The 26,375-nt window shown below is 43.2% G+C and overlaps 1 long non-coding RNA gene across 1 annotated transcript; it reads right to left on the bottom strand.

Moving 5' to 3' along the window:
• Positions 1-6,774: 6,774 nt before the first annotated feature.
• On the bottom strand, positions 6,775-22,196 carry LOC142006934 (uncharacterized). The gene is made up of 3 exons (XR_012643855.1): positions 22,130-22,196; positions 8,592-8,656; positions 6,775-6,792 (listed from the first exon to the last, which is right to left on the bottom strand). It is a non-coding gene; the product is annotated as an uncharacterized LOC142006934 (long non-coding RNA).
• Between the last annotated feature and the right edge of the window lie 4,179 nt (positions 22,197-26,375).

A 26,375-nucleotide genomic window follows, 5' to 3' on the forward strand; every position in this document is an offset into this window, starting at 1 on the left:
CTGTTCAGCACATTAACTGCTCCTAAGACAACTGTTGCAAAAACTGCTGTATTTTCTCCATTATCTGAGAGCAGTCCTGTTAGTAGCCATTGCACACAGAGTTCGCAGGATGGCACTGTGCCCAGAATTCATTGGCAGTCTATAATTTAACTCCTTCTAATACAAATGCAAGCCACAGAGTAGGAATGAAGGTCAATCTTTTCCCCTACCCCATAAATACCCTCGTTTTGGGACAATCCACAATCCAAAATGTTTACGATGTAGTTTTCTGTCATGTGCACTCCAGATGAAATCAACAGGAGATCGTTCTGGTAGGATTCTGGACCTGTCTGTAAAATGGGTATGGCAGCAGTCCAAAATGTTCAAAGATAATGCAAAACTTGAAAGTACAGTTCACAAAGAATAACTATGGGTAGACACACATCTCAGTGCTTTATGCTGGCCAGCTAGCACTCAAACCCCCCATTTATCACTATAGAGCCTAGTCTTTAATGTCAACAAAGATTGCAGATGTCCTGTGCTGTAACAAGAGAGGAGACTGAAGTATGAAGAAGAGACAAAGGAAAGAGTCAGCATTAGGGTGGACCATGGCATAGGTGGCTGTATTTAGGTATGCACTGATCTTTGCTTTTTCTTTTTTTTTTTTTAAAACCACTCTTATGAAATTATTTCATAAGATTTATCCAACCTCAAACAGATCTACTGAAAATCCCTTATAGACTCTCAGTCATTGGTGTCCTTAGCCCCTGTACTTCAGAGATGCAGAACTTGGGCAGGCATCTAGTTAAAAAAAAAACAGGCAGACAACAAAACACTTGAACAAAGCTTATGTTAAAATATACTCTGGCTCTGATTAGAGCTACCAGACCAGGCAAAAAAAGGACAACAATTTCAAAATTTTCAACCTGGACAAAAGGAGAAACTAAATGAAGTCACATAAAGAAAGATTTACTGTATGTTTTTTTTTTATTTATTTAAAATACGTTTACCCCACCTCTCTACTTCAAATAGTTGAGGCTGCTTACAATTTTTTTTAAAAAATATAAACATATATAAAAAGATTTAAAAATGCAAAACTCCAAAAGGGCATAAGACCTAATAAAATATCTCAAAAGAAGGATCACACACACAAACTTGCTGTTTCAATTCCATCTCAGTCACAGTGGTGAAAGAGAGAGAATCTCCAAACTCTAGCTGCTTGACCTGAGCACCTAAAAGCTCCTGGATGCATATGTCAATAGCGTAATGCTAGTGAACTAAGACAAAGCAGAAATGAGCCATGCTTGCAGATAGTAGGGAAGAACAGTGAAGGCAGCAGCCGACCGCCACCACGCCTTGCCCCAGAGACTTTGGGGTAGAAAAAAGAAGAGCAGACAGAAGTTAGCTGCAGCATCATGGCCGCCTGAAACCTGGACATTCTTTGTCTTAACTCTGAGGGGTGTTCTGACTAGCTTAGACCAGTGAGAAGGATCCAGATGACTGCACCACTGGCTCAGCAATCATCACCTGGGGAAAAAAAAAAGCAGGGGAGGGGGCGGGAATCAGACTTTAACAGCAGCGATGACACAGCTCTGACACCTCTCACTAACATCTTCTCTTTTCCCCAAAAGTACAGTAACTACCAGGGCTGTCCCGAGGGAGGGCCAGGGCCTGGGGCAACTCACCCTCCCAGTGCCTCAGGTGAGGAGTCAGAGACAACCCCCTTGTGCTGCAGGCCCTGCTCCTTTCTCGCTCTGTCCCCACCCTACCCCCTTGTAGTCAATGCTTTTTCAGTCTGTTCGGGGATTACCTGGGGCAGGGCATGGTGGCAGATGTGCGGCAGAAGCAGCAGTGGGGCACCACCCCTCAGCCTCCACCCAGCCCTCACCACACTACGTGAGCAGCAGCCTGCTCCACTCCATTCCACCACTCCCTCCTGGCCTCTGAGCCCTGTTTCTCCATGAGTGGCTGGGAGCAGAGGCCACTTCCTGCTGCCTTGGAGAAGTGGGGCTCAGTTGGCCAGGAGTCTGTGGTCAAGTGGAGCAAGCTGCTCCTCGCACAGTGTGATGAGTGCGAGGGGGCATGGTGAGGGGAGGGGAGGTGACCCCCTGCTGCTGCCACCACCTGTCCCTGCTCTCCATGCCCTCCCCTAGGTAGTCCTCTGTCCTGACCATAGAGTGGCTGGGGCAGCCACTGTAAGCCCCTCAAAAGCACGGGGCAAGGAGCATCCTATGAACAGGGTGGCAATGTTAATTACCCTCTTTAATACCATTTAAGAGACCTTTCAAACAATAGGGCAGTTTTGCTCTAAAAATAGATACAGCTAATGGGAAATGGAAAAAGGGATGTTGTTAAAATGAAAGTTTTGTTTAATACCCGCATTTCAAATGCTTCAGCTGCTTTCCCTCCTTTTCTGTATCTTTAATAAAAGGTTTAAAAGATTTTTAATGGTGTTTTTGCCATGGTGCTAAGGTGACTGAGGTCTCTGTTTACAAAGTCCCACACCTAGTTTATCACCATTTAATGCTGGACAGAGACAGGGTCATATTAACACCTTTTGCCCATGCATTTCATCTAAATGATTGCAACAAATCCCAACTGTGGCCATTTGCAACTACAGCATGCTTCTTCTGAAGAATTCATCTTTAGCTCAGTCTGGTTTTACCTAACAGACCAACAGATTCTGCAATTTACCCCCATCAACCAAAGCGTCTGCAATTGTCTGGGAGCCTGAACACTGATGTAAGTTTTCAAAGATTCTCAATTACCAAAAATAGCCTCTTTTAAAAAAAGACATTTTTCACTGAAACTGTTAATTTCTTTAAAATTTTATTTTTGATGGCAGAACAAAAATGAATTATTTTTATTTCATTTAGTTTACAAAATCCCCAAACAACCAAAAATGGGAAAGAAATGTTCCTGGTTTGTTTTGGATTTTGTCTTTGTTTGTTGTTAAAAATATTTTACCAAAATATCTGAAAAAAATCTTATTTTTGTTTCTTTGTGTGAATGTTTGAACATATACTGTTGGGGGAACTGGTGTATTTGTCTCTATAGTTAAATAATTAATGTGAAATGTGAAAAACTGGATTTCTAATTTCCCCAGCTATACGGATTTTCTATAGAAATGCTGATGTAGCACCAATTATTGTTACCTTTGTCATTTGATGTTTTTATTCCTGTTCCAGCAGGTCCATCTTGTACAGTTACTGTTGTGATAGGTGCCAGACTCCAAGAATTGCAATGCAGCTCAGGAACCATTCAGACTGTAAAATTATAGTCTGACTTTGATCTAGGAAAGGAAGGATGCCTTGCAGAATTGAAAAGGCCATGACCATGGTTGATGGTTTTGTCTTTTTTCTCCTTTCTACCCTCTGTCATCACCCTCAAAATATTCTCTTTATGTGTAACATTTTGAAACTTAAAGAGTGATGAGAAGGTGAGATTTGGCCTATGACAACCCAGGAAATATTGAAGTGATTTTAGGTTGTGAATTAAATAAAAGTTTTACCTGTGTAACAGCTACATCTGCTTGTTAGTAGACTGCTGTCAGTGTCAAAACCTGCAGGGTATTTGCTCACCAGTTTTACTGGACTCAGATAACCTTCATTTCTCAAAACTGGAGGTCTCCTCCACCTTAATTAATGTCTGTGGAGGGGCAATTGAATGGTTGAACTCTGATTGATTATTTGGTGATCTCTGATGGAAATCTCAGAGTTCAAATTTAGGACATTATCTGTATTCATCAGGCCAGAATAAATAAGTGTATCAATCTTCACAATTTCAGCTCTGCAAGGACCTGGAAATTGCATATCTATCACTCAGGTGTTAGATGCTTCTATCTTATAGCTCTACTGGTGAGTAAAAGACAGCATCTTGCATTCCTTCTTTTGACTGAAGAATTACACCCCCACAGCCACCACAAGCCTCTTGGAATGCTGTTGATGTACTGTTTAAGAGCTATATCATGAGAAAATGAGCTATTTTTACAAATCAAAGCCTTGTTCACTTTATATCTGATTCAAGATTTGTTGAAGTCAGTGGAGAGACTCTTGCTGATTTCATCATCTGTGGACAAGGTGTTTAATCACTAAACATGGGATGAAGTTTCTAGGTTTGGGGGTCACTACAATCTGTTATGGTTAACAAAAAAATAAACTGATTAAACTGTACAGAGCTTTTCAGTGGTCACTCATTAGGCACTTTACATATGTTTAGGCTTACCAAATGGGCAGAAACAGACCTACAAGTTTGGCAAAGTAACATTTTTGCCAATGCTGATCAGATACATATTTTTTACTTAAAGCTGGAAAAGGCTTATTAGCAGCAACACAATAGAAAGAAAAGTAAGATTAAATGAGGGTAATAAAATATTGCTGAGACAATAACTTTCTGGCAAAAGATGTATATCAGAACATATGATCATATTTTGAAAGCCCTGCAGAAGGTTGTGCGGAATATCAATCAACTTTTGATTAGATCATTTTTTACATAAGCAATCTATGGGAACTGAAGAGACTGCAGCCATTCCTACAGAGGAGTTAATCCAATGTATAACAGGCAAAAACCATCTACAGTTTGGCACAATCCCAAAAGATTTTGGGCATAATTTCTGGGGAAAAAAGTTCAGAAATATGCCCATAAAATATCACTGAAGAAAACTTCATGGAGTCCTGAGTTGCAGAACAGCAAAAACATTCTGTCTTATAACAAAAGATGTTTATTATTTACAATTTGTCTTACAGTCACACTAACTGATCCCAGCTAGGGACTGTGGCCCTGTTGCATTAGAGGTGATCCAAACAAACAGGACAGTCCCTGCCCTGAAAAGTTTAATTCATGAATATGTTTTGTAAAATCTGTAACAGTACCTTTTTGCTTTAGAGAGCCAACTGTTGGTGGGGGCGGGGGGGGAGAGAGATTTTATTTAGATTGCTAGAACAAGGCAGCTAGTACTATATCCCTGAACCAATTTCTTTTAAATGGATATTCAGGTAATGAAGTCTTCCTAAACCCTGTAAATGACTTCCCAGTCAATGAACCTTCATAAGCTGTGATCTGTATAGTATCATGCATACAATTTAATTGGTCCATATAAGTATAAACAGTTCTACTAGAGCTTGCCTCACTACCTCTAACGCCTGTGGTCCTGAGCCAGTCTGATACACATTAAAGCAGCTTCTGTGTTTAAGAGATTTTTGAACTGTCTATTGAGCATTGCTCAACTTTATAAAGTGGAAGGATATCAGCTCTGGTGAATAGTTTGTTAAGTATGAAGAAGCTGCTGCTAAAAAGAACAGTACCATGATTTCCTTATGAATATGAACTAGCTGAATGACTAACTCTTTGGTAAGCTTACATCTGGCAAACTTTGTTCATTAGTCCACAAGCAACTTCCTTTCTGCTTTCAAATGTAGAAGATTTGACTGGTTAATGAAATGGTGGGCAATAAAAAATCTGTAAACCAGTTTAGGAAGTGAAATTTAAATTACGTTCTTGAATCTTTTGAGCCCAAATTCAGTCCTTAGTGGCATGGACCTAGCTCCCCTTGATTTCAGAGGGATTGCTGGTGTGCCTCTCAAGGCAGGATTTGCTTGGAAATTGTTTTGTGACACTTTGTACTGTTGCATCAAAGCAGCAGATAAAATTTTACAAAAATATAAACTGAAACATTTATCTTTAAATGTTTGGGCTGCTGCAGGGCAGAGGAGGGGCATCTACATTACAAACAAGAGCAGATGGGTTAACTCTAACTTGTAACCACACTCTCCTCTGACCTTTAAAGCACTCCCTTGGCTTGATGCATGGAGAAGACCCCTGTGCTCCACAACTCACACAACCTACAAAATTCAGCACTGACAGGGAGTGGACCGGAGCTACAACTGTACACATGCAACTCTTTCCTATGATCATATATGGTAGGAGCAGGCCAGGAAAGAATATGGGCTCATACCCTCCTCAAGCAGCACTGTAGTAGGTCAACCCATACCCTGGATTGGGCTGTCGTCTCTCCAAGTCTCTTGCCCTGGGGTCCATGATGGGAATCACTGCTCTTGGCCAATCTTTGCCAGTGGCAACCCAACTCACTCCCAGTTCCTTTCTGAGTGCAATTCCGTCTAGTGCCTAGCAGCATCGCCCCAGTCCTGCTACTGTTTGTGAGGGTGGAGGGAAGGGGAAGCATCCCTTCAGGATGCCTTGCCCATATCAGCTCATACAAGGGGAGAGAAGGGGAGGGGCGAGGAGGAGGAAAGGTCAACCTTTCCCCTGAGCTCAGCCCCCCTTGCTCTGGAGTGACAAGCCGCCCTAGCAGCCTCTCCTGCTGGGTAAACTTCCCCCCTTCTCTGTGGCAACTTTCTTCTATTTCATATCCCCTTTTCCAGGTGAAGCATGGTTCACGGCTGCAGCTAGTTGGCACTGGTTGAGTGCAGGAATGCCTGTTAGCCTTCCTATCAGTGATATGGGAGCATGTTCCACCACATACTCTGTCCGAGGACCTTATATTAGGCACATGACTTCACATGTGCCTTCTCCACCAATTGTCCTGGCCAACTCTCAGCCTGCCTCACACATAATCTCTTACCTCTAGGTCTTCCACAGGAACAACCACTCCTGGGCAATCAATCTGTTTCCAGTGGGAATTCAGCTCACTCTGGCATCCCTTCTGACTCCAATTACTTCTCATCCCTGGCAATGCTCCGTAGGTCCCATTGCAGGTCATTGGTTGGAAGCAGAATTCCAGGGCCCAACACCCATATCAAGCAGGTCAGGCCAATTTATTTCTTCTGCCATGTGGAAGGAATCTCATTGTTCTTGCTGTGGAAAAGTACAGCAACAAGATGATGCTGGGAAGCACATGAGCAAGTCACTTGTCCGGGCATGAATCAGTTCAGCCTGTTCACATAAAAAGGGACAAGAAAAGGCTAGCCACTGCCTCAGGCTTGGCTATTGGAGCTCACTAGCCATGTCTCCTCCTGGGTCAACTTTCCCCCTTTTTGGGTATGTCTCTCCTTACCAGGAGATCAACCTGGTCTGGGTCAATCTTCCAGGGGCCATGTGAAATCGACCTATCAGGGCTTGACCACCATCCCCTGTACTCCTCATTCTCATGAGGAGTAAAAGAGTTGACCTCCCTCAGTGAGGATGGCCAGATAAGTCAATTGCAGATACACCAGTTTCAGCTGGAATTGCATATCTAGGGTAAATTGTCAGGTCTAATGTAGATCGGGCCTTTGTGACAAGAGTCACTTTTTAAATCTCCCCTTTGCCATGTGGAACATGATCTATAGCTGCAGGACCGCTGATGGGGGGAGGGGGCAATAGGGACAATTGCCTTGGGGCCCGGAATTTTATAGGGCCCCAGAGATCTGGCTGCCACTGTTGTCAAAGCAGCTCTGGTGGCGGATGGAATTCCAGGCCCTTTTGAAATGCTGCGGCAGTGCTATGCTGCTGTTCCACGTGTGGCTCTGAGGAAGCATAGGGTGGGGACACAGCTTCAGTGACCTAAATCTTGCTCCTCCCACCTTGGTCCCACCCCTTCCAGGGGCAGAGAGCTGCCTCCCCCCCAGCTTGTCCCCAGACCCACAGTGGCTGTTGGCCCTGCTGTGTAGGTGTATCTAATTGATACGAGCTAAGTGCAGGAATACTTGTTAGCCTTTTTATCAGGGGGATGGAAATGACCCATCACAGGCAAGACCATCCAGATTGTGATATGAGGCAATCACAGCTCTATCAAGCTTCTTTAACTGAGTACTGCTGGATGCTATAAGAAGGGGCACTCTCTGGAGGGGTGCTACTGATAGTACTAATTCAGAGTGAACACTTAGAGACAGGGCTGCCACAGCCCAGGATGGAGGTCCTACACTGTGAAGTACACTGAACGAGTCAGAAACAGAACTGTCTTGTCTTGCCACACTGGCTAACAAGATGTGATACATACAAGCATTTCCCTCTGACACTCTAGTTCCCCTGCATCACCACCGGTAGCATTCCTTACATGGACCAGTGCTTATGAAAACCAATCTAATCAAATAAAAGGTTCTTCCCATCCCCAAAGGACCAACCACATGCCCAGGTCAATTTATAACTTAGAATCTTACCCATATATCAGGCTATGGCAATCTTTTAGTAACGAAAGCCTAAAGGTAGCAAGCAAAAGGAAAGAAAAGAAAGAGTTAAAATGGTCAAAGTAATATAACAGTTGCAAAGTTCTTGGTTTAGACTTGTAGCAGTGATGGAATAAACTGCTGGTTTTAATCACGTCTCTGGAACACATCTGCAATTTGCATGGGCCATTCAGTCCTTTGTTTAGAGCTTCCATTCGTAACAAAGTTCCTCCAGAGGTAAGAAGCAGGATTGAAGACAAAATAGAGGGGTTTTAAGAGCCTTTTGTATCTTCTGCCATGTGAAGGGAATCCCATTGTTCGCGCTGTGGAAAAGTCCAGCAACAAGATGGGGTTTGGAATCATATGAGCAAGTCACCTGTCCATGCACGACTCACTTCTTTACAGGTGAAAGACATTATTTCCATGCGAGTCTGAATGTCCACAGGAAGGCTCCTTAAATATGGACTGCCACCTCCCAAGGCCCACTGCTAGTCAAATGTTTCTACTCACCTCGAATAGTCATTTCATAGCAGGCTGGGCAAGTACTTCACTGGTGCTACTCAGAATCAAGCACACTGAAATACAAATACATAGCCAAAGCTCATAACTTCAACTACAAAAATGATGCAGGAATACAGATAGCATAGTCATAACCAAAGAACGATAAGCTTTTCATAAAGTGTCACTCTTTGTACAAGATTTGTTGCAAATATTAATGGTGGTAGCAACGGTGATGGTTATATTTTAATCAGATAATGTCACAGATAGATACAGATAATTCCCAGTGGCTGATGCTAGAACCCCATAAATATGCAGCTTAGCTCTGATGTTCCTGATTTTTAGAAGTTTAAATGTGAGTAACCTTAACTATTTACTTTCTGGTTTTCAAATATTTAAAGTTCTGATGAACTTACCAGTCTTGAAGGACACGAGATGCATAACTCTGTTTGAATGTTTTATATCAATGCATTGTACTAGTGTTGGGAATGTATATCAATACTATCTGGGGAGCTTACAGAACCAGTCTAATGGGCCAAATTCAGTTTTCAGTTACATTGTTGCAAGCTTACTAAAATAAGTGGGGATACACTGATATAACAAAGTATGATTTGGATCTATGTATCTTTAAACGAATTGCTTAACATGAGAGTGACTTTGCAGAATACTAACTAGCACTCACTGCCACAACTTTTTCATACAACCAGAGAGAACTGCCCAAGTCATTCTAACAGCCATTCTTCTACAATTCATCATCAAAAATGGTTTCATGTGATGAGTACTCCATTGGATAGAAGAGCAGTGGACAGGGTAACTATTAACTGTTAATAGCATATATTTTGTGGAGATTTAGCCATACAACCGCTGTCATTATTCTCATTATGGCTTAGTCCACATGCATCTCTTTAAACATTTCTAAATCTGTCTGAATAGAGTATCCCTGGCTACATACATAATGCTGAATGGATGCTGCAGCTCTGATTAAAGGCAGTCTAACTCAATTTTTGGCTCATCAGTAGTGCCTGTTCAGTGGGGCATGTTTTATTTCTCTGTCTTCAGAGTCCATCTGTTGTCTTTCACCTTCACTTGGGAGAGGTGTTTAAAAATAAACAAATATATACGTTCCTCTTTTTATGCAGTAAATGATGGTTGGTGGACTTTATTAGCTGAGGTTAATTATCTGAATAATTATCAGCTCTGAAACAAATGCATCCACTGAAAAACAAAAACTTGTACCACTACTACTGGTTGCATTCTTCCAGCTCATTACAAGATTAAGGAAAGTAAGAAGCCTGCTTTTCCCTTCCTTACTCATTCACTCACATTTTTTTTTCACTCCTTTCCTTTGCTTAAGCAGTGGGCTTTTGCGTTGTTCTGTTTCTTCTTTAACTTCATCACCCTTCTCTTACGAAGTTTCTGTCAATGTTCTCAAACTACATAGTTTGTGCCTGAGTGGATCACTGTTCAGTATAGCAGATCTGCTTGTGAGTGGCCAGCCTGTTCATACTTTCCTGTGAGTTATACTCTTTCTTGGTCGTCACAAGTCCTGCCAATGAAAACATCTCATCTTTTAAATACAACTCGTAGATGTTTATCAGGCTGAAGCTTAGTGCTTTTCAGTTTCACTGCTGGCCACAAACACTTTTGCTCAGTCCTTAATAAGTGAATCATGGGGGTGTTCTAGTAGTGACTCAGAAATCATCCCACTGTGTTATACTATTCACCAATGTTTGAGGTTTGAACTACTAGCATGGAGCATTCCACTAGAAACAAATCAGTTTCCATCACCTGACAGAAATCCTTTTCTGCTGGCCTCAGATATTATTATTCTTCAAAAGTCACTGCACAATTTTAAACACAGTTTTCAAAAGCAGAAGCTGTATTAAAATTGTCTGTGCCTGGAAGTCATAATTGTAGTTTGCTGAAGAGAATAATATAAAAAAAAATCAGATATTTGAGGAGGTCTATGATTAATGAGTAAACAGGTAGCTTCTACTTCTAAAATTAATCCTTTTGGTAGTCTGCTCAATAAGTTATTTAACTAAATAATATTCATATGCCAGTTTGGGGGATCTCACTGATATATTTGGCTGGTAAGATAAATCAAAATTCTATGCAGTCATTGGATCTTTAAATTGTAGGACTCTTAACATTGTCATTGTTTAGCAAATGTGTGATTTTTTTCTATTTCCTGAAAACATTCCACTGCTGTGGACATATAGTCCTAGGCTGTGGCCACGCTTGGCCAAAACTTCAAAATGGCCATGCAAATGGCCATTTTGAAGATTACTAATGAGGAACTGAATTGAATATTCAGTGCCTCATTAGCATTAGGACACTTCCGGCCGCAGCGCTTTGAAACCGCTGCTTTTGAACGCTCATGGCTCGGCGCAGCTACATGGGGTTCCTTTTCAAAAGCCCCCCGCACTTTTCAAAATGCCCTTATTCCCCTCAGAGTCTGCCATGCGGTGTGTGATTCTTAAATACAGAATATTAATTCAAACTACAAATATGGTATCTCTGTGTATGTGTGTGTGTGTGTGTGTGTGTGTGTGTGTTGGTGGAAGGAGAGCTGATGTTTTGTAACTGGTTACCTTTCAGAGCTAGTGAAAAATAGCCATTGCTCAGTGTGATGAAGCAGAGAAAATACTAGTTAACACAGCAAGGGTTAAAGAGAACTTTTGGGTCCAGCTGGCTGTGCTCCACTGTTCCCGTAGCCCTTGTCAGGCTGGAAGGGGGGTTGTGTGAAAAGAAGAGAGCCTGGCATGCATATAGGTGCGGGCACGTCGAAGTACCTTTACTCCTAAGAAATCATAGAATTAACACTATGATTAAATCTGAGAATGGACAGGCTGGATCCGGAGAATGGGGAAGTTTGTCTGGAGTCTGCCTGAACCTTATAATGCCTCAGGAAGAGAAATGATTTTCTTAGGCCGTCAGTTGATCAGACAGGCACAAACTATTACATCTTTCCCTGCAATATGAGGTTTGTGTTTTTCAAATGCAGCCAAAGTATAAGGTTTATAAAACAAAACAGACCAAACCCTGTGGTTCTTACTGCCTATTCAGACAATGAACTGGCATAGTCAATGGGAGTTTCCCACACTGCAGAGAGACTAGTGGTGAAGGATCTGGGCCAAAAGTGTTCTGGCTATTAATCCAGTCATCTTTAGAGTAGAGCAGTAAACGTTGCCAGGTAAACACCAGCTGAGCTGACCCATTCATAGGATGAGGTGGGACAGCCGCCCCAGGCCCCAGCTTCAGGAGCCATGCAACAGCTGCCCTGCCCATCCTATGGATGGGAGGGGGAGGATTGCCTGGGGCAGGGCATAGGCGGCTGGGGCTGCCTGCAGGGGATCAACTCCCCTTGGCCCCCCACTCTCCTCAGCACTCATTACACAGTGCTCCACTGTGGCCTCCAGTCCTGTTGAGCCCCAGCTCTCTGCGGGCAGCTGGGAGGCCTCCAGCCGCCCATGGAGAAGCAGTGATCAGTGAGCTGGGAGGCTGTGGCAGAGCAGCATGTGGTGATGGCGGGGAGAAAAGGGGAGAGGCGACCTCTTGCAACTGCCGCTGCTGCTGCTGTCTTCCATCTACCCCCGTCCCAGGCAATCACAGCCAGGTCATGGAGGGGATCATGGGCAAGGTGGGGCAGAGCAGGGGAAGAGGCAAGGTCTTCAGCTTGGCAGGATGGTGGGGGGGCGGTGTTGGTGGGGGCAGCCCTGAACAACAATTTCTGATTGATGCATTCAACATTCAGAAGATGTAATGCCAGCATTTAAAATTTCCTTTCAAGCCTGGCCTCACATCCACATTCAGCGACATGCCTCCTTTCTCATACAACACCAGTGAGACAGGCGGAAAGCCTTCTAGCAGGGGTGGCCAAATTGCAGCTCATGAGCCACATGTGGCTCTTTGACGGTTAAAATGCAGCTTGTGGACCCCTCCCCACATTCTCCACCTACCAAACTGTGGGAGCGAGGGGATTCTGCCCTGCTGCAGGGTGACGAGGTAAGGGACTGTGCCCAACAGGGAGGAGCATCTTCATGCACCAGCCCCGTAGGAGGCATCTGCTATGGCTTGTGGCTTCAGCCTCACACCCAATGGAGCCCAACACTCACCAACCCTAGAGGCACAAAGAAGTAACCTCACCTTTCCTCTGCAGGGCTGAAGCCTTGAACCCAGCCAAATGTGCTATGGTTCTCAAACTTTTGAAGATTGCTGTATGTGGCTTGGAGGGTCAGTAGGTTTGGCCAGTCCTGCCCACTCAGAAGGAACATTTTTCATTAGTTTCTAAGAACCATTGTGCTTCATCAGGAAAAGAAGCAAAAGGTGGGGTTTCAAAGATCCTTTCTCTGCATGGGCTTATCTGCTCCCAATACAGTTGGTGGGGATTTCATAATGTTAACATAGTTTTGGAAATCCAACCTTAGCCTTTTGAAAAAGTCAGCAGTTAAATTTAGCTTTCTCACTCTTCATCCCTCCAACCACAGCCTCCAGGATCAGAAACACTGTAGAGAAAGCTGGTATCTATTCAGCATTTATACCAACATTTTCAGAAAGGGCTACTTAAAATTGGGCTTGTGCATGCTCATCACTTTTTGAGCATTAGACCTTTATTTAAGCCCCTAAATGTAAATTTAGAGCCCTGATGTTAAGTACCTACTGTTTCTGAAAAGTTTTGACTTAACAATTTTTCTTCTATTAAAAAAACCTCCTTGGGGGTAAAAGGAAGCTTATACTGAAGGGAATGATTCTGAGGTATGAGTGCCTGAACAATTTAGAATGAGAAGCAAAACACCACCTTGCTTTAAACATTAGCTATCAACACAGTCTGCAATCATCAGTTCATATACACATCCTATCATTTTCTTTCCTTCTCCTTTCCTTCTGTCTTCTAGTTCTCAAAAGTGCAATATGAGCAGAACTCTCGTATTTCCTGTAATCAACTACAGAGAATCCAACTCATAGTTTATACTGCCTTCGCCAGTTCATTTAGTACTGTTTATTTTTCATATATGAAATATTACTCATCAATATGACTAGTCAAATGAACAAGTGAAGTATCATCCAATGAGCAAACTCCTTGACTAAGCCAGATGTCAGGGCTAGCAACAGCTGATGATTCAGGAAAGGAATGAGAAACTTTCTTTTCTAAATCAGGACATACCCAGAAAAACCTGTTATAAAATGAAAAAAGAAAAACTTTTGGCTACAGTCATGCATCATGGAGGAGTTCTTGCATTTAATAAAATCTCACTTAAGAAGGATATGATAATAAAGACATGGGAGATTAATTCTCAGCTATGGTTCTGTATGGGTCTGATCAAAAGCCCACTGAAATCTGTCGAAATCTTTATATATACACAATATCTCTCTGACAAATTCCAAGCACATCTTTATGAGATTTTCCCAAAATAGCAATGCAGTGTCTTTTCTGTGTGTCAGAAATAGCACTACCATTTTGAGTGTGGTATTCCAGTTCCAGTATCCCTCATCACATGAAGAGTAGTAGAACTTTCGGAATAGCCACATATTTCAAACTTCAGTGCCATCTGGACAGCACGAAGTTCTGAATAAGAAATTTCAAAATAATTTACACAATTTTCTTCTTTGCAAAGTAAAATGATCTCCAAGTAGAATATGTCATTCATAGCTGACCCCTCAGAAATAAGTATTACTAAGATTCCTCACACCAGCATACCATAACACGTTAGGCTTGCATATCAAAAGTGTTCAGTAAATGCAAGTGAGTCTGTTCTCTTCTGTTTTACCTTTCTCATAATATAGGAAATGGAGAGAATTCCACGAAAGTGAGAGGCAGCAAAAAGTCATTGCACACAGGGACAGTGTGGTGGTGGTGGGGATGAAGGGTTGGGGTCAGGGCTTTAAAAGGGGGTTCAGCTCTAAATAGGGGCTTCAGGCTGGGACTTTTAGTTGTGGAATGGGTGAGGGCTGGGGGGAGGGCTCTGGGTAGGGACGGGCACTCTGGAGGGGAGCTGTGAATGAGGGGTTGGGGTGGGGCTGAGGGACTCAGAATAAAAGAGAGGGCTGTGGATTGAGGCAGGGGGCTGAGGTGCCTGAGGATGAGGGGGTTGACATGCAAGAAGGAACTCCTGGTTTGGGGAGAAGCTCAATCCTGGGGGTTGGGATGCTGGAGGGGGTACAGGCTGTGAGCTGAGTGTATCATCTGTGAGGTGGGACTGGGGATGAAGGATTTAGGGTGCAGAAGGTAGTTCCATGAGTTGGGGGGAGTTGGGGTTAGGGAGCACCTGGGTGGCACCTGGTCAGTGGCATTAAGGCAGGCTGCCTGATGCCTGCCTGTCCTTGGGGTACCATTCTGCACCTCAGAAGTTGCCAGCTGGTCCAGGTTCTAGGGTGGGGGCATGAAACTCTGTGGTGTGGTGCATGCACTAAGGCTCCTCCCTCCTGACTAGAAGACATATCTGCTACACTGGCTGCTTTGCCAGTGGCCCCAGCAAAAAGCTTCCCTGGCCGCTGTTCAGTCAGGCAGATTTAAGGGATTAGGCTGCAACGGACCCCCTAACAAAATAGATTCTCTCGTACACTGCTGTGACTGCCAGCATCTCCCTTTTCCCTCTCATAATTAATCATGGAGACTCAATTTATGTAAACTGAACAAGTAAAACTTTATTTAGGGGAAAGTTTACAAAATAGGGGATGAAAGGGGCAATGAAAGAGTAGCATAACAACATAAAATCACTTTGGCAGTTTGTGTGGGTCTCCTTGCTGTCTTCAGATGCTGTGGAATGGAGTTTAGGTGACTCAGGAAGAAAGACCCCCACAACCTGCCACTAGAATGGGCAGCAGCTGACTGGACATCTTCCAGCCTTTTAAAAAAATCTGCAGCGGGAAAACCCTAGTAAGAAACTCCGTAGAAGCTACCCCTGCAGGGAGACACCTTGGAATATCTGACAGCGTTCTGTTTACTGCTAAGTGTCATGAAAAAGGCAGGAAAACTTTGCTGGTAAAACTTAAAATCACTTGACCAATCTTCCCTTTTGAAATACAAAATGGATGCCCTGCCATACATTAAAACGTGCAAAAGACTTACAATAAAAACCTAGGATTTTACCCTTAAAACCACAGCAGTTCAGTGCTGGCAGGGAGAGGTCCCTTTTCCACCACTGCAGCAGCTCTGTGTTGGTGCTGTCAGGGGGGAGAGGTGCCTTTCCCTTGGCCGTGACTGCTTCGGGACTTGGGGAGAGGTCTCCCTCTGCTGCAGCGTAGAGCCCTTGAGCATGGCATAATGTGAGGGAACTTAGGTCCCAACCAAAGGGAGCTGTGACGTGGGCACTCAGGGTGGGTCACTGCCCAGTCGGCAGTGTTCACCAGAGCTGGTAGGGTCCCTTTTTGACTGCGCGTTCTGGTTGAAAACTGAGTGCCAGGCAACCCTATTTTCAAAGGTCCATACCTAGAAGGTTTTGTGTTTAGCACCCATGCTCTGCAATGCTCTGAGACAAAGGCACTGCTGTTCCAAGTATAGCCAGCCCTGCATAGGGTGTGGGGAAATAATGGTCCTTCCTTGGCCTTTCCCAGAAATCCTTCCTCCGGGACATTTAAATGAAGTATTGAATTATTTATAAAGATCTTTAAAAGTATCACCACTCCCCCACCATCACGGTTCTTTGTGCTGTCAGAGTGTAGTGAGTATGACTGGAACAGCACCTCTTTGTGGATCTTTCAAGCACTACGATACCGACACAGTTTTTCCTAGGGCTGGGGGAAGAAGTCTCAGGGGTGCGGAATTCCTGGTGCTTGGCCTGAATGCAGACCCTGATGTTCAGGGCTCCCCTCCATAGAATCCAGCCCACAGTGGCCTCTCTGGAGGCTTCCTACCATTGCTCTGATTGGCCAGAATTCTGATTGGCCAGAATTACAGCCAATCAGAGAAATGGAGGGCTATGCCCGGGAGCAGGGGGGAGGGGCACAGAACCATTTGCAGCTGGGGGTGCTGCAAAGGTAAGCTGCATCCTTGTTGCACTGACCCCACGCCCCCAGACAACTCCTGCACCCTGTCCCATCCAGAGCCCCACTCCCATCCCCTTCCTGCACTCACCTTCCCACCTCCAGACCCTCCCTTCCAGACCCCTCAACCCAAATACTTCACCCCTTCCACCCAGACCCCAAGCCCTGCTCCTATTGACTAACTACCCAAACCCTGCTTCTTCCCACTGACCCACAGCCCCTCTCCCAGACCCCACACTCCAAATCCTCCGGCACCCTTCCTCTCACATAGACCCACACCCCCAGCTTGCTCCTGCACCCCACTCCAGTCCACATCACCTGCTTCCAGCCCCCTATTGCACCCTCCCTCCTGCCCAGACCCCCCAATTTCCAGCCTGGTCCTGCACTATCCCTGCCACCCAGACCCCAAAGCCTTGGCCCCCAGGCAGTTGGTTACCACATCAGTGAGGTGTTTCCTCCCCACACGCACACCTTCTTTTCTTCTTACTTCTGTGGCCCCTGACTGATTTTTCTATAGGTCAGTGGCTTCCCACCCCTGCTTAATATCCAAGGCCCAATAAGGCAGGTGCCAGTCCAGCAGGACTTGTCTCTTCTAATATCTCTGTTTCTAGACAGGGATGAGGGGCTCAGCAGAAAAATGTTCTACAGCAAAAAGCAAACATCATACTGGACTATCCTCCATCTTCCTCATGGGGAGGGCACTGAGAAGCGGGAGACACATTTTTCCCCTTTCCTTCAAATTTGCTTCCCAAAAGGTCTCTGATTCAAACAGTGTTTTTTGTTTATGGTCTAGCCAGTCCTCCCAGTGGCTGCTGTGGCTAACAGGGCTGTCTCCAGAACACCATCAGCGACCATCCCTTCAGTTACAAAGGCTGAATTCCAGCCTCCGCCCTGACCAGATAGGCCTTTCCTTTCATTTCCCCTGCAGGCATGGCACTGATGGCAGATATTGTGCAATAGAATTAGCTGGGCCTAAAGGCTCCCCTTAACTCTGTCTGTGCTGGTATGGCCTTCTCTGACTCATTAGGTAGACAGAAACTGTCCTGCGTGAGCACTGGAAAGAGAATACAGGATGCAAAATGCCATAGCTATTTTGCTTAAACAGATGCTATTTTGTTTTTGTTATATTTTCATTTTTGTGGCTAAGTGAGATTCTGCAGCTGCACAACAGTGAGATACTTGTGGGCCCTGCCTTTACTTGAACACATGCTCTGATGGGAAATTGTTTTTGATACTCTGAGCCTACTCCCATTTTGCAAGCCACCTCCAGCAGCAAATCATTTTATTTGTCCTGCAGAAAATGGATGTGGAGTCCAATTTTTGCTTAAACAAAGGAGGAAGTGAGTATGAATTTACATTCTGAAAAGTAAGACTAGGTGTCTGATTAACATAAGTGTCTCTTGGTGGTCACTCAATAACGAGTAGGACATCTTCATGTCACCCTCCTGTTTTTGGGTCTGTTGACGGCTAATCATCCCGATTCTGGACCCACAGGTTTCATCACAGAAGGGGCAGGTGTTGGTAACTGGTGGAGGGGCGTGGGTCAGTTTTTGCTGCTCTTTTCTTCTTCTCCACCACAGCAGAAACTCTCAGATTGTGCCACCCCCTTATGGATTACTGTTCTTCAGTGGAGACAGTCCTGGGACAGGTTTTCCCTAATGTCAACAGCAATGCTGCACTTTTTATGTGTGCCTTCAGCACGTCCTTATATCGTTTCTTCTGGCCCCCAATGCTCCTCTGCCCTTCCTTCAACACCAAAAGCAGACTCTGTTTTGAGAGGCACTGATCAGACATCCAAACCACGTGACCAGTCCAACGAGGTTGATGGTGAATAATGGCTTCAGTGTTGGTCATGCTCAACTCTTCCAGGATGTAGTGTGTTCATGCACCTGTCCTCCCAAGAGAGATCTAGGATTTTCATGAGGCAGCATGAGCGTAGCAATTGCCTAAATAATTAGTGTTGAAATAATTTTCTGTGAGTGAATAGGATAGCCTGGCCTAGGGAGAGGATTAATGTATTACTAAATTTACTCCACTTTGTCCACATTATAAAGCTACTTGTTATCAGAAACAAGATTATTGTACTTTAATTCTTAGCTACACTAAACCCCATTATAAAGCATCCTCATTATAACATAACCTTGTCATAATGCACTGTCTCCTCAGTATGGTATTTTACTAAGTGTGGAATGTAATTTCAGTGTTACTAAGAGAGATGGGCATTTAACAGAAGATGAAACTGTTTTCCAGATGGTCTTTAATGCAACTGGGAAGGGCCATCTAATATCTTTTAATAAAATGGACCGTGAGTATGTTGTGGAATGCGTTCACTGACACCAGATTCTAAAGACAATCTTTTTTACAACAATCCTTCACATGTAGCAGATCAGATTCTTCATAGGGGTTGGAAAGAATAAATGCATTGAAAACCCAATTCTGCTCCTTGAGGTCAATGGCAAGTTTTTTCGTTGACTTTTATGGAGCAAAATTAGGCCTGCGATAAAAAGAGGAGTTAGATTATTATTAGATACTCCAAGTTCTATCATTTCCCCACCATGCACCTATAAACAAAACAAAAAAATCACAATTTCATATCCAGTAAAAAGTTTACAACACCTGTTACTAGCAAATGTGTGCAGGGAGCAATTGAAATATATGTTGTCATAGTAAGAAACTTCAGTCTCAGTAGTATTAGTAATAGTGATTGCTGGTGGCATTTTTTATGCTTAATAGAGGGTTTGTCTACACTAGCTCCCTGCTTCGAAGGGAGCATGGTAAGTAAGATGGCGGGAGATTATGCAGCACTTCATTAAGCTAATTCTCCCCCACAGCAACTTCAAACTGTTAAACTCTGAAGTGGTGGCTCATGTGTAGCTGCAGCTAACCCACCGGTACTTCAAAGTGCCTGGGTAACTTTGAAGTCCCTTTATTCCTGCCTATGGCCAGGACTGCACGTAGTCAAGACTAGGCTTTGCAACTACATGGCCACAGGTCTTAACTTGTGGGCACTGGGAACAGTGGGCTGGAGTTGATGGGGAAGACCCTCAAAAGTGTGATCAGAGAAAACTCAACGGGGAATCCAGAAACAAACAAGTGGCACTGATGGAGGAACTGAAGCTGGGTAGGACGTGGCCCAGGGAACATGTGTGAGGGCACCCACCCCTCGGTCACATCTAAGAGCTATTATTCCCAGGCTCTTCCTGAGCTATGGCCACTCTCACCTTTGGCTGTTACATTCCAGGTCACTGCCTACTGCATGCGGCTGACAGATTTGGACTTCAGTCCCCTCAACTGCCCATTCATACAGAATTTCCATGTCCTCTCTCTGAAGGGTCACTGGTAATTAAATGCTTCTTTTTTCCTCCCTTAAATTTGTATCACGTATATATTCTTTTTTAGTTTTCATGCTTAGTTCCATCTTCTGAAAGTCGTGGTATGTGGCATTAACATACACCCATCCCTCATTAAACAAGTACTTTACTTACGAGTACTCACTAAAATGAGGGACACATATACCTACCTTTGTTCACTGGATAAGTGAACTCCCGGCTGCTAATACAAGCCTTACCCTCCACCCCGCAAACTCAACCCACCACAGCCTTAACCCCCCCCCCACCTGCCCCACAGCCCCTACCCACTGCAGCTTGAAACCCTGCCGGCCTCACTGGCTCACTGCAGCCTTAACACCCCACCATCCCCATGGACCCAACCCACCGCAGACTTAACCCGCCTGCCTGACCCTGCCATGGACCCAACCTGCCACCAGGTTTTAACCCTCCCTCCTGCTCATGGCCCTAAACTGCCCCCAGCCTTTAACCCTCTCCAATCCCCTGCCAACCCAAAATGCGCTTACTTTTCAAAAGCAGCGCCACATGCTGCCACTCCTTCACCAATTAGGAACACTTGGAATGAATCAGAGGCTTTTACATATATTTTAATGGGAATTTAGTGTCCCTCTTATGAGTTTTCATCTCCAAGCAGAAAGTTGGGAACCAATCGTGCTTGTATAGCAAGGGGTGAGTGTAGATGCCTTCTCATGTCTCCATTTCTCTTGCTTTATGATTTAATTATAGATGCATCACTCCTCCCTTCCCTCTTTTATTCACAATTTTTAATTTTAGTTTTCATTTTTGAGACTATTTTGTATATTGCAAATGTTTTACAAGGTTGCAACTCTATAATCTGGCACCCTTGGGACCTGACTGCCAACTGACAAAAGAATTTGCCAGACCCGGGGAGGTCAATCTCGTCTAGCAGCATTACCAACACTTCCACTGCTTTCTGGGCTCTTAGAAGACATTTAGGAGTAAATTACAGCTAAACAGCAGTACAGAACACTGACAGCCAGGAATGGTGGCTGGAAACAAATTTTTTAAGACAATGGGAAACTTGACCACACTCCTCATAAGTGGTCACCCAGCTAACTAAAATCATGTTGGTTAATTGATATTGCTGAATGAGAGACAGTTTCATATTAGAGAGGTTCAATCTTTAATCTAATTACATGTATTCCATATTATTTTCATTAGGACAGCAGGAAAAGGGAAGAGACTTTTCTAGCTCCAAAATGAGACAACTTCTTGTTTTCTTATCCGAGTCTGTCATCCATTCAAGTACATTTTTTCTTTTGGTCTCGTGTAGCAGATTGATAGGCACAGACCTCAAACATAACCAAATTCCTCCAGTTAAGATTTATTATGCTGTTTTTCCTGCTGCTTTTTGGAAAGCTAAAACATAGAGGAACATTATTGTCAAGTTTCTTAGTATGTCTCATCTTTCAATAAAAAACTAAAACATTTTTCAACAGTTCCACATATCACTTCTCTGACTATGGAAAGCAGGAGAAAAACAGTAAAATACAAAGGCAAAAAATGAGAATCAGAGAACAAGGACAAAAATCAAGAAATAATTTGAAAGTGCTAGAGAGTAAAACTGGAGTAGAGCATCCCCATGGTATGACTAAGCAGTGTGAAAGCTACCTTTGTATTTTTGTGCATTTCAATTTAATGTTGTATATTTATTGCCTTCTTCAAGAGCTGTTCTCTTTATAAGAAGCCAAAACATCTTTAAAGATAAACCAAAAAGGGAACAGTCTATGAGCCTCAGCACTTCATTTAAAAAGAATGTGGAGAAACAGACCAAAAAATGGGAATTAAACTAAAAAAAACCCAGAAAAAAATACTTTTTAATGACCAAGGTACTACTTAACCTTAACTATTAGGAGATGACATTTTCTCAGAGAGTTCATGGCATAGGAACTGTCTTATTTCCAATAGTGTTTATATTGGCTGCCTGCAGGAATTCCTCTTTGGACACAGAATGTGTTCACACAGAGTTTTTTTTTGTTTGTTTTTTATATAACATCCGATATCCCATTTTTAAGCTGTTTACGACCAGCACATATGCAACTTTTACAAATATCCGTGGAATTGTTGCAATTCCCTAAGTGATTTGATCAGATGTATTGCCCAGGAGTATGTTGCAACACGGCTTTTCATGATTACAAAAAAGACCTCTTTAAATGTACTGTGTGCAATCCTCAACAATGGTGTAAATTGACATACCTTCATGACAGATTTACAGCGGCTGAAGAGCCATCTGGGTGAGCTACTTCTGTCCTTGGCTTCTTTGTTTCTTCAGTTGGATTCTGGTTTCTTTAGTGGAAATTTTCTTGCTATCAGTACTCAGAGGAGCTGTGTTACTTTATTTGGTGACATGAGTGTCTCCAGCCCACAGCAGCAGGCAACAAATGATTTCATGGAAGAAACATTCTTCAACAAGCTCACCTTTCCTGGAGAGAGAGTTATTTAAACTGTATCTTTCTCCAGCAGAATTGGTTTCTGCTGTCAGCAGCAATGAAATTTGTCTTTGTTTTTCTGTTGCGTCATATCGTAAGAACATGCTCTTTGAGAAGACCTTTGCCTGAGGATGACATCTCTTGCAGACTCAAACGACTCCTGTGTTTCCATGTAAGTTTAAGCACAGTAACTGTTCTGGTTGGGAAGTTTGTAGTCTCACTGACTTGATTTCACAGATGGGCACTTAGTCTGACAATGACAACCCCTCTGACAAAGGCACTGGCAATGTGCCCATGGGTGTCGATAGCAATTGCGGTCACGTCTCTAGGTTCCTATTCCCTGCTCCTGTCCTAGTTTCAGCACATTCAAGGCTTCAGTCCTATGGCCCTTATATGGGCAACAATCCCATTGACTTAACTTATGGTGACTGAACTTGAAATGATTCAAGTCAGATACTGACAGAAAAATGCTAGAAGTTTAGTTAAAGTCATAAGGGAAAAGGTTGGCTTTCATATGCAATATTCTAGTTTGGACTTTTGAGAGAAAGTGGCTAATGTCTGCTCACGCTCGGCTCTGAGTGCCAGTGAAACCAATGGCTCTGCTTTAATGATCAGTAGTAGAGGAATTAAAAATATTGACATCAACATCGTCCTCATTAGATTTCAGCATTTGCATATCACTGAAAAGAAGAACAGTACCATGATCAGGTAAGCTGTCTCTCTCTGCAGAGTGAGGCTGGCAAGCATTGTATGAAGCCATTCTGGAAAGTTTTCTTCAAAACAGTCCCAGCTAAAAAATCCAAAACCCAGGATTCATGCTACGTATTTTCGTTCCAAAAGCTGATTTATGCTACCATTCTTGAAAAATATTAAGAAAATATATGGCTTATGGATGGTGAAACTCATAGCATAAAGCCCTGCACAGAAGGTCTTTTCGATTTTTTTCTGCATGGGCGCTGGAGGGGAACTTTTCAGCTCGGATAGAAACACCCACATAGCTGTGATGAAGCCAGCACACTGAAACTAGAAGTGTAGTTGCAGTGGAATGGGCTAGCCACCCTGTATGTGCCTGTGGTCTTGGATGTGATTGTGCTGAGGACAGCTAGGCCTTCCCACCACTTGCACTGCTGTGCTATACTCAAGCAAGTGTTGGTACGTCTCTTCCAGCTGGAAGTTATACCTCTTGTTCTACTGTAGACAGCAAGAGATAGGCTTGTATCTGGGCACTTAGCCCACACACTGCACCTCCACTGCTAAAATAGCTTGATCACATCTAGCTCATGAATGACTACGTGCTGCAATTGTACATCTTAATTTGCAGTGTACACTTACCTCCAGAGCATATATGCTCCACCTTGTTTTCACAGAATGAATCCTCAAAGCAAGACCTTTGCAAGTACAAAGACACATCTACAGAGCCAGCAGCAGTAACAAGTCAACTGACATGGGCTTGTGCCAATCATGCTAAAAATAGCTTTGTCCATAGCAGGACTATGTAGACGCACCCTCAGGCAGACGCACACTCAAAATATGGTATTTCCACAGTCTGGTTTAAGAACCTTGACAATGACCCTCTATTGATAGTGAGGTTATGCTCCTAGACCAAGGACTGTTCTAAAAAAAGAGAAGTGTATTAAATTAAAAGCGTAAAAGCAACCTATAGCCCAAACTCAACTTGCACAAGCTGCAGAACAGGAGCATCTTCCAATCACACCCTCAGCTGTACAGCAATCACACACTGGTTTACTAGAACTGTGGCCCTCTTAATGCCTTCTACAGACATCCAATCCTTAAAGCAATAGGGCAGGAGAAAATAACTCTACCGCTCCAACCAGGTCTTAAATGTATATTCACATCAAAATACTCTGTAATGCATATTAATTTATGAGTTTTACAAAACCATCACTTGTTTTATAATCTGCATTGCCATATTACTGCCCAGTAAACACAACTCTTTTTAAACTTGAAATTTTATTGCAATAAAAAAAATAACGTAGAAACACCAATCAAGATGAAGATGTATAACTTGTACGGAGTACGCTATCCCTGTAAATCTCAAAAACACTTTACAAAGGTTGTTAACTATTACTATCCCCAGCTGACCCAAAATGTCCCCCCACAAAAATTTAGCTTTGATGTCTAATTCTTCTGTGAGGCATACCATGCTGTAGGAGGGAAAGGATGATCAAATAAGATCTGGCTTTCAATCATTTTGTGACAAAGTAGTATCATGTCTGATCCCTTCTGTCAGATTTCTTTTTTTTTTCATATAACCGTTTCCAGAGAAGAGAGAGGGAGAAAATCTTACTTCTTTGTATCATGCCTGCCCTACCTCACAGACACACACTGATTGCAACTCACTAGCTGCTACCAGAAGCAGCAGCACTTAGAGCCATCCAATATTAACACAGGGGTCTAAGGAATACAGAAGAGTGGAAAGGAAATCAAAATTGGTCAAGGTACCAACTGCCATAATTTCAGATGAGTATCAGATCCTACTATAATGATGACAGTCAGACTATGGCTGCTGTACAGCACTCCACCTGATTCTTACAATCTGGCACTTAAAAAAGTGAAAAATCAAGTTGTTTTGACATGAAGGCTAATTTTTTCAAAACTAGGCAATTTCCTGCATTTATGAAAAATTGTATTTGCATGTACAAATATTCACAGCAGCTCTAGAAGACTGCTATCTATTTAATAGCATAAATTTCCTATGAGACAATCACAAGCTAAAAGAACCAGTACTGTATAATCCCCACTGAAATTTGCACGTTCACAGGTGAGTAAGCCACACGTGCAAACATACTCATACACACAGCTTTCTTCTCTTTGTCTAGTACACAGACAATGTGAGGTCCCAGCTATCCAACTTTAGCACAAGGTGTAGTGATTGATTCCTGCTTTTGGTAGTCTGTCACCGATTCACCCCATGATGCTGGTCAAAATGGCAGCCATATCATGTGAATAAAGAATGTGGTTGTGAAACTGCAGCAGAGTGTAACTAAATGTTTTTGCATATGTAGCTGTTGTGGCCAGCACTGGCAATATGGCCTTTGGAAAAAAAAATTAAATTTAGTAACCTCAACTATAAATCAAGTTTTAAGTTTCAAAATGGAATTTTTGTATATGTTGACCTTTCCACCCTTCAAATGATAAAAGTGCATTCAGTGGTGGGCACTCCAGGGATCTGTTGGCTGGAAAGATTTCAGACATCATCACATCATCAACACATCTCCTGCTCTCTTGCACGTCTTGCTGCTTTATTTCTGGCCTGATTCAGCAAGCATGGGTATCCCCAGTAAAGTAAATGGTTACTCAAGTTCTTTAGGTTAGCTTTGTACTTAAGGAACTTGCTGAACTGGGAGCCCTGTGGGGTAGCAATGTGTTGAAATGTTCAGAAATCTTGCTCTCTAAAAAACTGAATGGAGAATTCCAGTGTGTTAGGACCCTAACAAGACTAGAATTAGAAAGAAAAATGCATTGCACATGTACATTTTGAGATCCAGACCAAAACTTAGTTACCCTTAGACTAGGAATAGCTAGTTTGTCATGAGATGCCCATTTTACCAAACACATTTAGTTCTGGTTTATGTAGCCCCTGTAAATTAGCTGTCTGAAGAAGCTACTGTCTAGGCAGCACCAAAAAGGACAGCAGGCTGGGTGATCAAACATGCATTTCAAAGCTCTCCTTTTTATAGAGTCTATTACCTTTCTTACCTAGTCTCATCTTACATAAGGCCTTCCAATGAGCCCCACTATGTATATGAGCCCAAAGTGAGACTTCCTTTACCATTCAGCATGAAAGTGAGGAATAATCTACCACAAGAGAGGGAAGGGTAGGCAAATGCTCCCCCAGTTTTCTCTCCCAGTCTTTTTTATAAGACGACCTTAACTCCACTATGAACTTTCCTTACCAATCCACTCACTGGATGAGTCTTTGTATTTTGTTTTGAAAATAAGATGCTCACCCTTTACAAGATCAGGTTTCTAGCATAATCCTGTCCTGTTTA

Source organism: Carettochelys insculpta, chromosome 1, assembly GCF_033958435.1.
Source record: "Carettochelys insculpta isolate YL-2023 chromosome 1, ASM3395843v1, whole genome shotgun sequence".
Lineage (NCBI taxonomy): Eukaryota > Metazoa > Chordata > Testudines > Carettochelyidae > Carettochelys > Carettochelys insculpta.